Here is a 13,321-nt window from a genome sequence, read left to right on the forward strand (position 1 = left end):
ATCTTTTTCTAACTTCTCATCTTTTCAAAATTTGATTTTCAAACCTTTTTCAATTAATTAATTGTTTGTTTTGTTTTGATTTTAAAAGTTTACTATTTCTTATTTTTCAAAACCACCTAACTACTTTTCTCTCTCTAATTTTTGAAAACCACTAACAACCTTTTCAAAAACCATTTTAATTAACTAAGTGTTTTAAATCCTAATTTTATTTTATTTCTTCTAATTTTTGAATTTCCCTCTCTCTCTTTCTATTTATTTTATTCATTTACTAACACTTCTCTTCTCAAAATTCGAACCCACTCTCCCTCTCTATGTTCGAATTCTCTTTCTTTTCTCTTTACCTCATTCTTCTATTCTTCTTTTCTTCTACTCACATAAAGGAATCTCTATACTGTGACATAGAGGATTTCTCTTCTTTTCGATTCTCTTCTTTTTCACATGAGCAGGAACAAGGATAAAGACATTCTTGTTGAAGCTGATCCTGAACCTAAAAGGACTCTGAAGAGGAAGCTAAGAGAAGCTAAAGCACAACACTCTGGAGAAGACCTAACAAAAATTTTTGAAAAAGAAGAAGACATGGCAGCCGAAAATAACAACAATGCCAGAGATGCAAGGAAGATGCTTGGTGACTATGCTACACCAACTTCCAACTTCTATGGAAGAAGCATCTCAATTCCTGCCATTGGAGCAAACAACTTTGAGCTTAAGCCTCAATTAGTTTCTCTAATGCAGCAGAACTGCAAGTTTCATGGACTTCCATTAGAATATCCTCATTAGTTCTTATATGAATTCTTACAGATCTGTGATACTGTTAAGACCAATGGGGCTGATCCCGTGGTCTACAGACTTATGCTTTTACCCTTTGCTATAAGAGACAGAGTTAGGACATGGTTGGACTCACAACCTAGAGAAAGCCTGAACTCTTGGGACAAGATGGTCAATGCTTTCTTGACCAAATTCTTTCCACCTCAAAAGATGAGTAAGCTCAGAGTGGACATCCAAACCTTCAGACAGAAGGAAGGTGAATCCCTCTATGAAGCTTGGGAAAGATACAAGCAATTAACCAAAAGGTGTCCTTCTGACATGTTTCCAGAATGGAACATCATATGTATATTCTATGATGGTCTGTCTGAGTTATCCAAGATGTCATTGGACCACTCTACGGGTAGATCTCTTCATCTAAAAATGCCTGTAGAAGCCCAGGAACTCATTGAAATAGTTCCAAATAACCAGTTCATGTACACTTCTGAAAGAAATTCTGTGAATAATGGGGGACTCAGAAGAAAGGAGTTCTTGAGATTGATACTCTGAATGCCATAATGGCTCAGAATAAAATATTGACTCAGCAAGTCAATATGATTTTTTAGAGTCTGACTGGATTGCAAGCTAAAGACGCCTCCTCTGAAGGAGAAGCTTATGACCCTGAGAATCTTGCAATGGAAGAGGTGAATTACATGGGAGATTCATATGGAAACACCTATAGTCCTTCATGGAGGAATCACCCAAATTTCTCATGGAATGATCAACAGAAGCCTCAACAAGGCTTCAATAACAATAATGGTGGGAGAAACAGGTTTGGCAATAGCAAGCCTTTCCCATCATCTTCTCAGCAACAGACAGAGAATTCTGAACAGAGCCTCTCTAGCTTAGCAAATATAGTATGTGATCTATCTAAGACTACCCTCAGTTTCATGACTGAGGCACAGTCCTCCATAAGAAATTTGGAGGCACAAGTGGGTTAGCTGAGTAAAAGAATTACTAAAACTCCTCCTAGTACTCTCCTCAGCAATACAGAAGAGAATCCAAAAAGAGAGTGCAAGGCCATTAATATAACCAAAATGGCCGAACCTATAGAAGAGGAGGAGGACGTGATTCACAGTAAGGAAGACCTCATGGGACGTCCACTGGACTACAACGAGTCCCCTATTGAGGAACCACAGGAATCTGAGGCTCATCTAGAGACCATAGAAATTCCATTAAACTTACTATTACCATTCACGAGCTTTGACGAATATTCTTCCTCTGAAGAGGACAAAAATGTTACTGAAGAGCAAGTTGCTCAATATCTAGGAGCAATCATGAAGCTGAATGCTAAATTATTTGGTAATGAGACTAGGGAGGATGAACCTCCATTGCCCATCAATGAACTAAGTGCATTGGTTCAGCTGAAGTTACCTCAAAAGAAAGAAGATCCCGGAAGGTTCTTGATACCTTGCACCATAGGTACCATGACCTTTTGAAAAGGCTCTGTGTGACTTAGGATCAAGTATCAACCTCATGCAACTCTCTGTAATGGAGAAACTAGGGATCTTTCAGGTACAAGCTGAAAGAATCTCGCTGGAGATGGCAGACAAATCAAAGAAACATGCTTATGGACTCGTAGAGGATGTCTTGGTAAAGGCTGAAGACCTTTACATCCCTGCTGATTTCATAATCCTAGACACTGGGAAGGATGAGGATGAATCCATCATCCTTGGAAGACCCTTCCTAGCCACAGCAAAGGCTGTGATTGATGTAGACAGAGGAGAGCTAGTCCTTCAGGTGAATGAGGACTACCTTGTGTTTAAGGCACAAGTATCTTCTTCTGTAAACATGGGGAAGATGCATAAAAAGCTTCATTCAATTATCTCCATGTAGAGTCAAGCAAATCCCCCACATTCAAACTCTAAGTTTGGTGTTAGGAGGCCACAATCATGTTTTGAGCACCTGTGAAGCTCTGTAAGAGCTTCCTGTCAAGCTATTGACATTAAAGAAGCACTTACTGTGAGGTAACCCAATTTTATTTATCTATATTATTTACTCTTTCATTTTATTTTCCATTGTTATTTCACTACAAGAAAAATACCCATTCAGCCACACTTTTTTGAAGCTACATTTGAAAAGCGTAGCCTATTCTATGAATAGACTACGCTTTTCTCCGTGTTGCCTTTTTATAAGAGAAAAGGATACACAATTGTAGCATCATTTAAAAAGTGTAGCCTTAGGTATTATAGAAATCACTTATAAAGCGTAGCCTTATCTTAAGAGTTATGGGTTCACTTTTTACATAAAAAAATACTTTTGAAGCGCAGCCTATTTGTCATGTTTCAGGTGCGCTTTAAACATGTTGTCTAATATAAAAGCACCCAATAAACACTTAGTAAAATTTTTTGCCCTAGCCTCTTCCTATCCATTTAGCTTCACTCAGGAACTCTCATCCTCCCTCAACTCACACACATGAAAGAAAAAAAAATCAAAAAGGGGGAGCACAGGAAGAAGAAGAGAAGAAGAGAGGAGAGGGGAAGGAAGGAAAGAAAGGACGACGCCGCCTAGGGCTCCACTGCCGTCGTTTTCGTTGTCGAGCGCCAAAGAAAGAGAGCTTGAGGAAGAGAGAAAATGCAAGGGAGTAGAGAAGAAGGGGGTGCTCGGTCGCCACTGAAACTCCACCGCCACTGCTAGAACTTGTTGCCTTCGTTGTTCTGCCACCATCGGGCTGGTGTTCTGCCGCCAAGGAGCTCAAAGGAAGTACCCCGTGTCACCAGGTAAATTCTCTATTCTGTATCCTCTCTTTCTCACTCATTCTCTAACTCGCTCTCACTTTTCAGTTCGAAGGTGTGTATGATTTTGATAGTGATGATGAACTGCAATGGCTAATTGAGATAGAGAAGGTATGTATTAATTTTCAATTGGTTCTGCGAATTTTTGGGGGTTTTGGGGTCTAATTTTAGGTTTTCTAATCTTCTAATTAGTTGTTGTTGTTCTTATATTGTTCCATATTTTTACTACCATAATTTTAAATGGACTTTTTATCTTATTTTCACAAATAATAAAGGGGTCTACTCTGCTCTCTAATTGATCTCACTGTAGTTGATTGGTGTCATTTCAGGCCACAAACAGAACTAGATTGCTATTTGGAAGCTTCAGAAATTAGGGAGAGAGCAGTTGACAAGATTAATAATGTTATTAGAACGTATGAATCAATTGTTTGTACCTTATATTTCTTCAGGGTTTTATTGTTTGTTCATTTCTCTTAGTATATAGCTTCAATTTATTGTGCTTTATTGATTATAATATGTTCATACCCTGGGTCGAGCTGTCCGACCCGGGATGTTCTATAGGCAAAGCGACCGACCTCTTCAGGTCAGGATGACCTGACCTCTTCTCAAAGAGCTCGGCCAAGTCACAGGAAAGCCCAACAAAGGGCCCAAAGAGAGGAACACATCCCAAATCCAAGGGCAGCCCAAGCCTGTAGAGAAAAAGGCGGTTCCCTTGAAGATAAGATGACCTCACTTGAAGATAAGATAAAGATAAGATAAGATAAGTAACTTATCTTATCTAAGAAGGTCAATACACTGATTAAATACACTGGAGCACCCAGGTATAACTCATACTCTGATTCTACTCAATACTTGCTTAATACCCTTGCTAACTTAAGCATCGGAGTCCCTTGCAGGTACCCCTCACCCTCTAGGGACGAAGGATCAGCACCATCACCAAGTCGAACACAACAAGCCCCGACCAGCACAGAAGATCTCGTTCGAGATCGACCTACAGTTTCAGGTAACCCTCGAAACATTGGCGCCGTTGCTGGGGAACCTGGAAGTCATCCCAGCACCATGGCGGATGACCATGACAACAACCATGACTCAGATCTAGAGGATAGAATGCCACAGAAAAACGCGGACACTACACCAAAAGATACTCCCCAAATCAACAATAAGAAGAACTCCCCAAACGAGGGAGCCCTTGATGCGTTTCAAGATCGGTTGAAACAACTTGAGGAAGAAGCTCAACGTCAACGAGAGGCTGAGAATGACCTGCAAAGAGAAATAAGTGACGCCGAGAATTGGAGAACAAACTCCTAAAACTTGAAGCTGATGTCAAGACTAAAGCCAGCCAATCCACTCTCGAAGATTGCACCTGCAAGGAGCAAGATCCACTCACCAAGGAGATCATGAAGACAAGAATCTCAAAAGACTTTAAACTCCCAGACATGACCTTGTACGATGGCACTACGGATCCCAGCCATCATCTCAGCAACTTCAGGAGCAGAATGTATCTCACCGACGCCTCAGATGGAGTTTGTTGCAAAGCCTTTCCAACTACTTTAACAAAAACAACAATTAGATAGTTCGACAACCTCCCTCCGAGATCCATCTCGAGTTTTGACGACATGGCCAAGAAATTCCTGGCTAGATTCTCCATCCAAAAGGACAAAGCTAAACATGCGCTGAGCTTACTGAGAATCAGACAAAGAGAAAGGGAAACCCTGCGCAACTACATGGAGAGATTCAATAAGACCTGCCTGGATATACAAAACCTGCCAACAGAAGCCGCTATCATGGGCCTCATTAATGGCCTGCGAGAAGGGCCTTTTATTCAATCTATATCAAAGAAGTACCCTACATCTCTGAACGAGGTGCAGGAACGAGCGGAAAAGTACATCAACATGGAAGAAAACTCCCGATTAGGAGAGACCTCAAAGGCTGGGTTCACCTCTCAGGATAAAGACAAAGATTGCAGAAAGAAGGAAGATCGCCATGGAGAGAAAATAAAAAAATACCACAATTACACCCCCTCTTCGGGTGTCTCTTGTGGATGTCTACAGAGAGGTTTACAACACGAAAAAATACCACCAGCTCGACCACTCAAAGGCAAAAAAAAAGGAGGAAATCGGGCGGAATATTGTGAATACCATCGGATGCACGGGCACTCCACCAATGAGTGTTTTGACTTAAAAAATGTCATAGAAAAGCTCGTACGAGAAGGAAAGCTAGATCGATACCTGGCCACCCATGATGATGAACAAAGGAAAACAAGAAGAGCAGAAGATGTCGGACCAACCGCGCGATCATCCTTGACGCCAGAAAGACATGTACACATGATACAGGGCAGATTTGCCGGGGGAGGAATCTCCAAATCATCCTGCAAAAGACATCTCAAAGACGTATATCACATCGCAGAAAAAGGAGGAAGCAGCCGACATCCCGATGATCACTTTTACTAAGGAAGATGCATCCGGCGTCGTGTCAGGGCATGACGATCCCATGGTCATCACTATTATACTGGCAAACGCAAATCTTCACCGCACGTTGATGGACCAGGGGAGCTCTGCCGATATCTTATTCAAAACCGATTTCGACAAACTCGGCTTGGAAGAAAAAGAACTCAGAGCATATCCGGACAGCCTGTTCGGGCTAGGAGATACCCCAGTTCAACCGATGGGATACATCTCGCTCCACAAAACTTTTGGAAAGGGAAGTCAGTCAAGAACACTCAAAATAGATTACGTCGTCGTCGACGTAAGCTCAGCCTACAATGCCCTAATAGGTCGGGCAACGTTAAATCAGCTTGGCGCAATAGTCTCGACTTCGCATCTATGCATGAAGTTCCCAACTGCAGGTGGAATAGCCACAGTAAAGGCAGATCAGAAGATGGCATGCTGCTGTTACAACGAAAGTCTAAACCTCAGAGGCAGAGGAAAAGAATTCCACACAATCGAGCTCGGTGGAGTTCGGAGGCGGGAGGAGCTCCGCCCACAACCTGAAGGAGAAATAAAGAAAATCCAGATCGGGAACACCCCGGACCAAACAACCAACAACGGCACACTCCTAAAAGGGGACATAAAAGAATCACTCATACAGTTCCTACGCGACAATGCCGACCACTTTGCGTGGAAGGCCGCAAACATGCCAGGCATAGTTCCAAAACTAATGTGCCACAAGCTAGCAGTCTACCCAGGATTTCGGCCGGTACAACAAAGGCGCAGAAAGCTAGGACCAGAACGCTCTCAAGCGGTGGAAGAACAGGTACGAGCTATACTGGAGGCAGGTTTCATAAGAGAAGTCAAATACCCGCTATGGCTTGCTAATTTCGTTTTGGTAAAAAAGTCAAATGGGAAGTGGAGAATGTGCACGGACTATACCGATCCCAACAAAGCTTGCCCGAAAGATCCTTATCCGCTCCCAAACATCGACGCACTGGTAGATGCCTCCTTCGGATACAAATACCTCTCCTTTATGGACGCATACTCGGGATATAACCAAATCCCAATGTACCCACTCGACTAAGAAAAAACCTCTTTCTTAACCCTAAAGGCAAATTACTGCTACATTGTTATGCCTTTCGGTCTCAAAAATGCGGGAGCCACTTACCAAAGATTAATGAACAAAGTTTTTTCGGATCACATTGGAAAGATCATGGAGGTCTACGTAGACGACATGCTAGTAAAGATGCAAAATAAAGAGATGTTATTATCCGACCTGACATAAGTATTCAACACCATAAGATGACACGGCATGCGACTCAATCCCACGAAATGTACCTTCACAGTAGAAGCTGGTAAATTCTTGGGTTTTATGATCACACAGAGAGGAATCGAGGCAAACCCGAACAAGTGCAGGGCCATACTCGACATGAAAAGTCCGACTTGTATCAAATAGGTACAACAACTCAACGGGCGGTTGGCAGCCTTGTCCAGATTACTGGCTGGATCAGCAATAAGATCTCTCCCCTTCTACGCCACTCTAAGGAAGGGAAAGGAGTTTGAATGGACAGCTGAATGCGAGCAAGCCTTCCAAGACTTCAAAAAATTTCTGGGACGGCCACCTATATTAAGTCGGCCACGGGAAGGAGAACCACTCACCTTGTACCTCGCAGTGGGAAATCAGGCAATAGCCTCAGCACTGGTTCGAGAAGACAACAGTGGGCAACAACCCATATACTTTATCAGCAAAGTGTTACAAGGGTCCGAGCGGAACTACCAGAAAATAGAAAAGTTCGCTTATGATCTCAGAATAACATCCCGACGACTTCGCCCATATTTCCAGTCTCACACCATTAAAGTTCGGACCAACCAGCCCATAAAAGGAATCTTACAGAAAACAGACTTGGCAGGCAGAATCTTGCAATGGGCAGTCGAGTTGTCCGAATTCAACCTTCAATACGAAGCTCGGACGGCCATCAAATCTCAATATCTGGCCGACTTCATTGCGAAATTTACAGACACATCGGAAATCCCTGCAGAATGGAATCTATATGTGGATGGCTCCTCAAATAAAACAGGAAGTGGCGCAGGCGTAATATTTGAAAGCGACCAGGGGACCCAAATCAAACTCTCCCTCAAATTCGGGTTCCCTGCCTCAAACAATCAAGTGGAATATGAGGCACTACTAGCTGGTTTGAAGCTGGCTAGGGAGGTTGGAGCTAAAAAACTTATCATCTTTAGCGACTCACAGGTAGTCACTTCACAAATAACAGGAAGCTACCAAGCCAAAGATCCCACTATGAAAAAGTACTTGGACAAAACCAGGGAACAGCTCGGACAACTCGGAGAGTATGAGATTCGACACATACCCCGAGAACAGAATGCCTGGGCCGATGCACTCTCAAAACTAGCCAGCACCAAACCAGGAGGCAACAATAGAAGCCTTATCCAAGAAATTCTATAGAATCCATCAATCTCAGAAGAAGAAAAGGTCCTAGCCATAACAGGTCACGATCAGGGATGGATGACCCCCATAATTAATTACCTCACAACAGAAGCCCTCCCTACAGATGAGAAAGAGGCAAAGAGGTTAAAACGGGAAGCACAATACTACACCATCATAAATAATACCCTATACAAAAGAGGGATTTCAATACCATTGCTAAAATGCGTGCCGACTTCCAACACTAAGGATATCCTAGAAGAAGTACACAGTGGCATTTATGGCAATCACCTTGGAGCGCAAGCACTCGCCAAAAAAGTACTTCGGGCAGGATTCTATTGGCCAACTCTACAAAAAGAAGCCACAGAATTTGTAAGGACATGTTCACCATGTCAAAAGCATGCCAACTTCCACACCGCTCCACCAGAGGAACTCATCAGCGTAAACTCACATTGGCCATTCGCAAAATGGGGACTCGATCTCTTCGGACCTTTTCCTCAAGGATCAGGACAAGTCAAATTCCTTATAGTAGGAATAGACTACTTCACAAAATGGATCGAGGCAGAACCCCTAGCCAATGCCACAGCTCAAAGAAGTCAGAAATTCCTATATAGAAACATCGTCACAGATTCGGAGTTCCATACTCCATCATTACAGACAATGGTACCCAGTTCATAGACGCAGGCTTCAGAAAACTAGCGGCCGACCTGAATATAAAACAACAATTCACCTCTGTTGAGCACCCCCAAGCCAATGGGCAAGCTGAAGCTGCTAACAAAGTTATATTAGCAGGGTTAAAACGGAGATTACAGGATGCAAAGGGAGCTTGGGCTGAGGAGCTCCCACAAGTCCTTTGGGCGTACCGAACGACTCCACATTCCACGACAAAGGAGTCACCCTTCCGATTAGCTTACGGAATGGAGGCAATGATCCCAGTAGAGGTCGAAGAAGGATCACCCAGAGTAATCCATTTTAGCGAAAAAGCCAATTCCCAACTTCAAAGGGAAGAGCTCGACTTACTTCCAGAAATCCGAGAAAAAGCTCGGATAAGGGAAGAGGCATTGAAACGATGAATGACCTCCAGATACAATCGAAAAGTAATACAGCGGGCCTTTGCTGAAGACGACCTCATCCTAATCCCAAACGACATAGGAACAACTCGACCTGGAGAAGAAAACCTGGCAGCAAACTGGAAAGGACCCTTCCGAGTCATAGAAGTATTGGGAAAGGGCTACTACAAGCTTTCCGAACTCAACGGGCGAGAGCTTCCTAGATCATGGCACGCCTGCAACCTAAGAAGGTACTATAGCTAGGGATGATAAAGGATCTTGGACAAGGCGCACTCTTTTTCCTGAAAAAGGTTTTTTAACGAGGCGCCCCGCCAAGACCTACAAATCACCCGACTTAGGAAATTAACTCCTCATGTATATTTGCATTCTCTTTTAATAAAATTTGTTTAGATTCTCTACAAACGCTCAAGTCGTATTATTCTGAAAACATTCATCACCCGATTGTAAAGCTATAGATCAACAGAAAGTGAAAACCAAATTCACTGCGCGAAAACGATAAAAACGAGGGCTAAAAACCCAAATTCTACAAAATCGGCAAAGATGAAAACAGAATAATGCAAGAAGTTATAGAAAGTGATCCATAGAAAGGACCTGACGAGGTCCTAATAAAATGGATTGCTATAAAATAACTTAAAGACTGGCCAGCACAAAAAGTCGGACTAGCCACAACAACCCAAGTTATAAGTAAAGCCCTGGAAAGAGGTCTGATCAACCTTATAAAAGACGATTACTATAACTTCGAAGAGCCCGACATGACAAAGTTGGACTCCTACAAAAAGTTACAAAAGATAAATCCCTGAAAGAGACATGAACAAGGTCCAAGAAAGAGGATTATCAAGTAACTCGACAGGGCCCAACGTGACAAAGTCGGCTCGAAAAGATAAAGTTACAAAAGATAAATCCCTGAAAGAGACCTGAACAAGGTCCAAGAAAGAGGATTACCAAGTAACTCGACAGGGCCCGACGTGACAAAGTCAGCCCGGAAAGATAAAGTTACAAAAGATAAATCCCTGAAAGAGACCTGAACAAGGTCCAAGAAAGAGGATTATCAAGTAACTCGACAGGGCCAGACATGACAAAGTCGGCCCGGAAAGATAAAGTTACAAAAGATAAATCCTTGAAAGAGACTTGAACAAGGTCCAAGAAAGAGGATTATCAAGTAACTCGACAAAGCCCGACATGACGAAGTCGGCTCAGAAAGATGTAAAGCTACAAAAGGTAATCCCCAAAAGAGACCTGAACAAGGTCCAAGAAAGAGGATTACCAAGAAAACTCGATAGGGCCCGACCTGACGAAGTCGGCCCAGAAAGATAAGTTACAAGGATAATCCCTGAAAGAGACCTGAACAATGTCCAAGAAAGAGGATCATCAAGTAACTCGACGGGGCCCGACGTGACGAAATCAGCCCAGAAAGACGTAAAGCTACAAAAGGTAATCCCCAAAAGAGACCTGAACAAGGTCCAAGAAAGAGGATTACCAAGAAAACTCGAGAGGACCTGACATGATGAAGTCAGGCCCAGGACATAGAAATTACAAAAATAGTTCCCAAAGGAGATCTAAACGAGGTCCAAAAAAGGAGGATTACAAACAAAACCAAGCCAAATAATCAAGCTGATCATGTCCCAGCATACGAAGGTACCAAGATGAGTGCAAGAAGACATGATATAAAAACTACTAAGTTATGATAATAGCAAGCTCCAGAGGCCATCAAGATCAGCCCCGGAAGCTCGAAAACTACTTTGTTTTTCAAAATAAAGTTGCTAAACAAGCAACCAAAAAAGTATTAACAGTCACCAAAACACCAGTTACAAGATAAAGAGTTCAAAAGCCCACAAGTCAGGCTATCTACATTAAAAGGGGAGAAAACTCAAACAACATCAGAAGACTTCTCAACAGCATCAATTCGGGGTGAAGGAGGACGAGTCTGAAGAGGCACCGCATCATCTCGGTTCAAGACTTGGCAATCCGGTTCCCCTTCTGGACGATTGATCCCAGCAGTAGAAGTCGGAGAAGTCGGCACAACAGAAGTCTTGGTAGCAGGCAGTGAAGGGCGATCATCATCATCGTCATCATCGGGATCGTCAGGGACAACCTTACCATCCTTAACAATATTGTCTAGGCTAATAAGGGAAAGGTCGAGATCTGGCGCAATAACTCGAAATTGCTCTTTCAGATTCTCATAAGCCGCAGTAACACTACCTACAAAATGACCTTGAAGTTCGGTGTAATCAGCCTAAACAGATTCCAACTTACTCCTGAGCTCCATCATCTCTCTATAAGTAGTAACATAGCTATCCTTATGTTTTAGCGCCGTATCCTCGGCCAGTTGCGCGGCAACCGCCAGACCAACAGCCCGAGCCTTTTCCCCTTCAGCTCCTTCTCCAGCTCGGCCACTTTCACCTCAAGCTCCTTCTTCAAACCCTTAATTCGGTCAAACTCTGATTTTGCCTCCTCTATAAAAGCCTTGGTAGCATGGATAGGAAGATCTTGAGCAGTTCGGTATAAAGCCGCTCCCATGTGTGCCAGTGTAATACCACTCCGAGTAATAAAATCCAAATGACGAAGAATGGATACATCGTCGGTAGGCATGACACCATAGGGAGCAATCTGTTGATCTACAAACCCAACAGCATCAAAGTCAGGAGCACCAAGATTAAACGGCTCGACGGTCCGAGGTCTTTTTGGAAGAGGAGCGGCAGAAGGAGAGGAAGTATCAGCAGAAAGATCAATCAAACGAACTTGAGGAGTGGGGATAACCTTCCTCGGCCCAAGAGAACTTGTAACCAAAGGCTTAGACAAAACCTGAGAAGTTTCCTCCCCGGCCGACTTGGCCGAAGCATTCTGAGTTGGAGTAGCCTTTCTTGCCCTCTTAAAGGCCTTCATGGACTCATTGTTATTAATCATCTCTGCAAACAAACATCACAAACAGGAAGCCAAGCTACGATTCAGAAAAGGATCTCACAAGAGACAAACACAACAAGCAAACCAATAGAAAAAAAAATTGACCACTACCCAGCTCAGCTCGGAGGAGAGAGGGGTTAGCTAAAAATTTCTTTGTGTCAAGATGAGGAGGCTCCCCTGAGTTTTCTTCCAGCACAGTCACAAAAACTTGTTCAGCCTCATCTAACATCTCCCACGAGTATCTCGATACCACTACATTCTTTTGCCACTCTAAAGGAAAGGTGGGCTCATCATTCCCATCTAGAAAAAAGAGTCGAGCTCCTTCAACAGCTCAAACCCTAAAAAAGTAATTTTTGAAATCGCGAAAAGACTCATCAAACATGGAGAAAACTTTTTTCCCCTGTGAAGCTCAAAAAGAAACCCAAGCGGCTTTCTTCTTCACTAGACCATGCTTTGTCAAAAGAAAGTGATAAAAGAAAAGAGATTGCGAAGCAGGGATGCCAAATTCACGACACAGCAGCTAGAATATTTTTATAAAACCCCAGGAATTGGGGTGAAGTTGGGATGGAGCTACATTACAGGACCATAACAGGTTGGTTTCAAAAGGGGTAAAAGGAAGAGTAATATTCATTTGGCTAAAAAAGAAGTCATATGCATAGAAAAAGGGGCGCTCTCCAGCAATCTGGGTAGAAAAGCAAACCCTTTCATCAGAAGTCGCAGATACGAGCTCATAATTCTTCTCGTCACTACTATTGCTACAAATCCTATGAAACTGCCTAAGTTGCTGACAAAACTCGAAGTCAACCAACGAGACGAATAAGAGGACCATACAATCCACCAATCGGGCATGCCCTCAGGGACCTGGGAAGACGTCTCAACAATATTTTTGCGAGAAGACATGGTTAACTAGTCCTACAAGAAGAAAAGAAGATTGGATTACTC

General features: G+C 43.0%; 1 non-coding gene across 1 annotated transcript; it reads right to left on the bottom strand.

The window, feature by feature from the left end:
• Nucleotides 1–981: 981 nt before the first annotated feature.
• On the bottom strand, nucleotides 982–1,085 carry LOC130952431 (small nucleolar RNA R71). Its single transcript, XR_009074612.1, has one exon. It is a non-coding gene; the product is annotated as a small nucleolar RNA R71 (small nucleolar RNA).
• Nucleotides 1,086–13,321: the final 12,236 nt, after the last annotated feature.

Source organism: Arachis stenosperma, chromosome 9 (genome assembly GCF_014773155.1).
Source record: "Arachis stenosperma cultivar V10309 chromosome 9, arast.V10309.gnm1.PFL2, whole genome shotgun sequence".
In the NCBI taxonomy this organism is placed as follows: domain Eukaryota; kingdom Viridiplantae; phylum Streptophyta; class Magnoliopsida; order Fabales; family Fabaceae; genus Arachis; species Arachis stenosperma.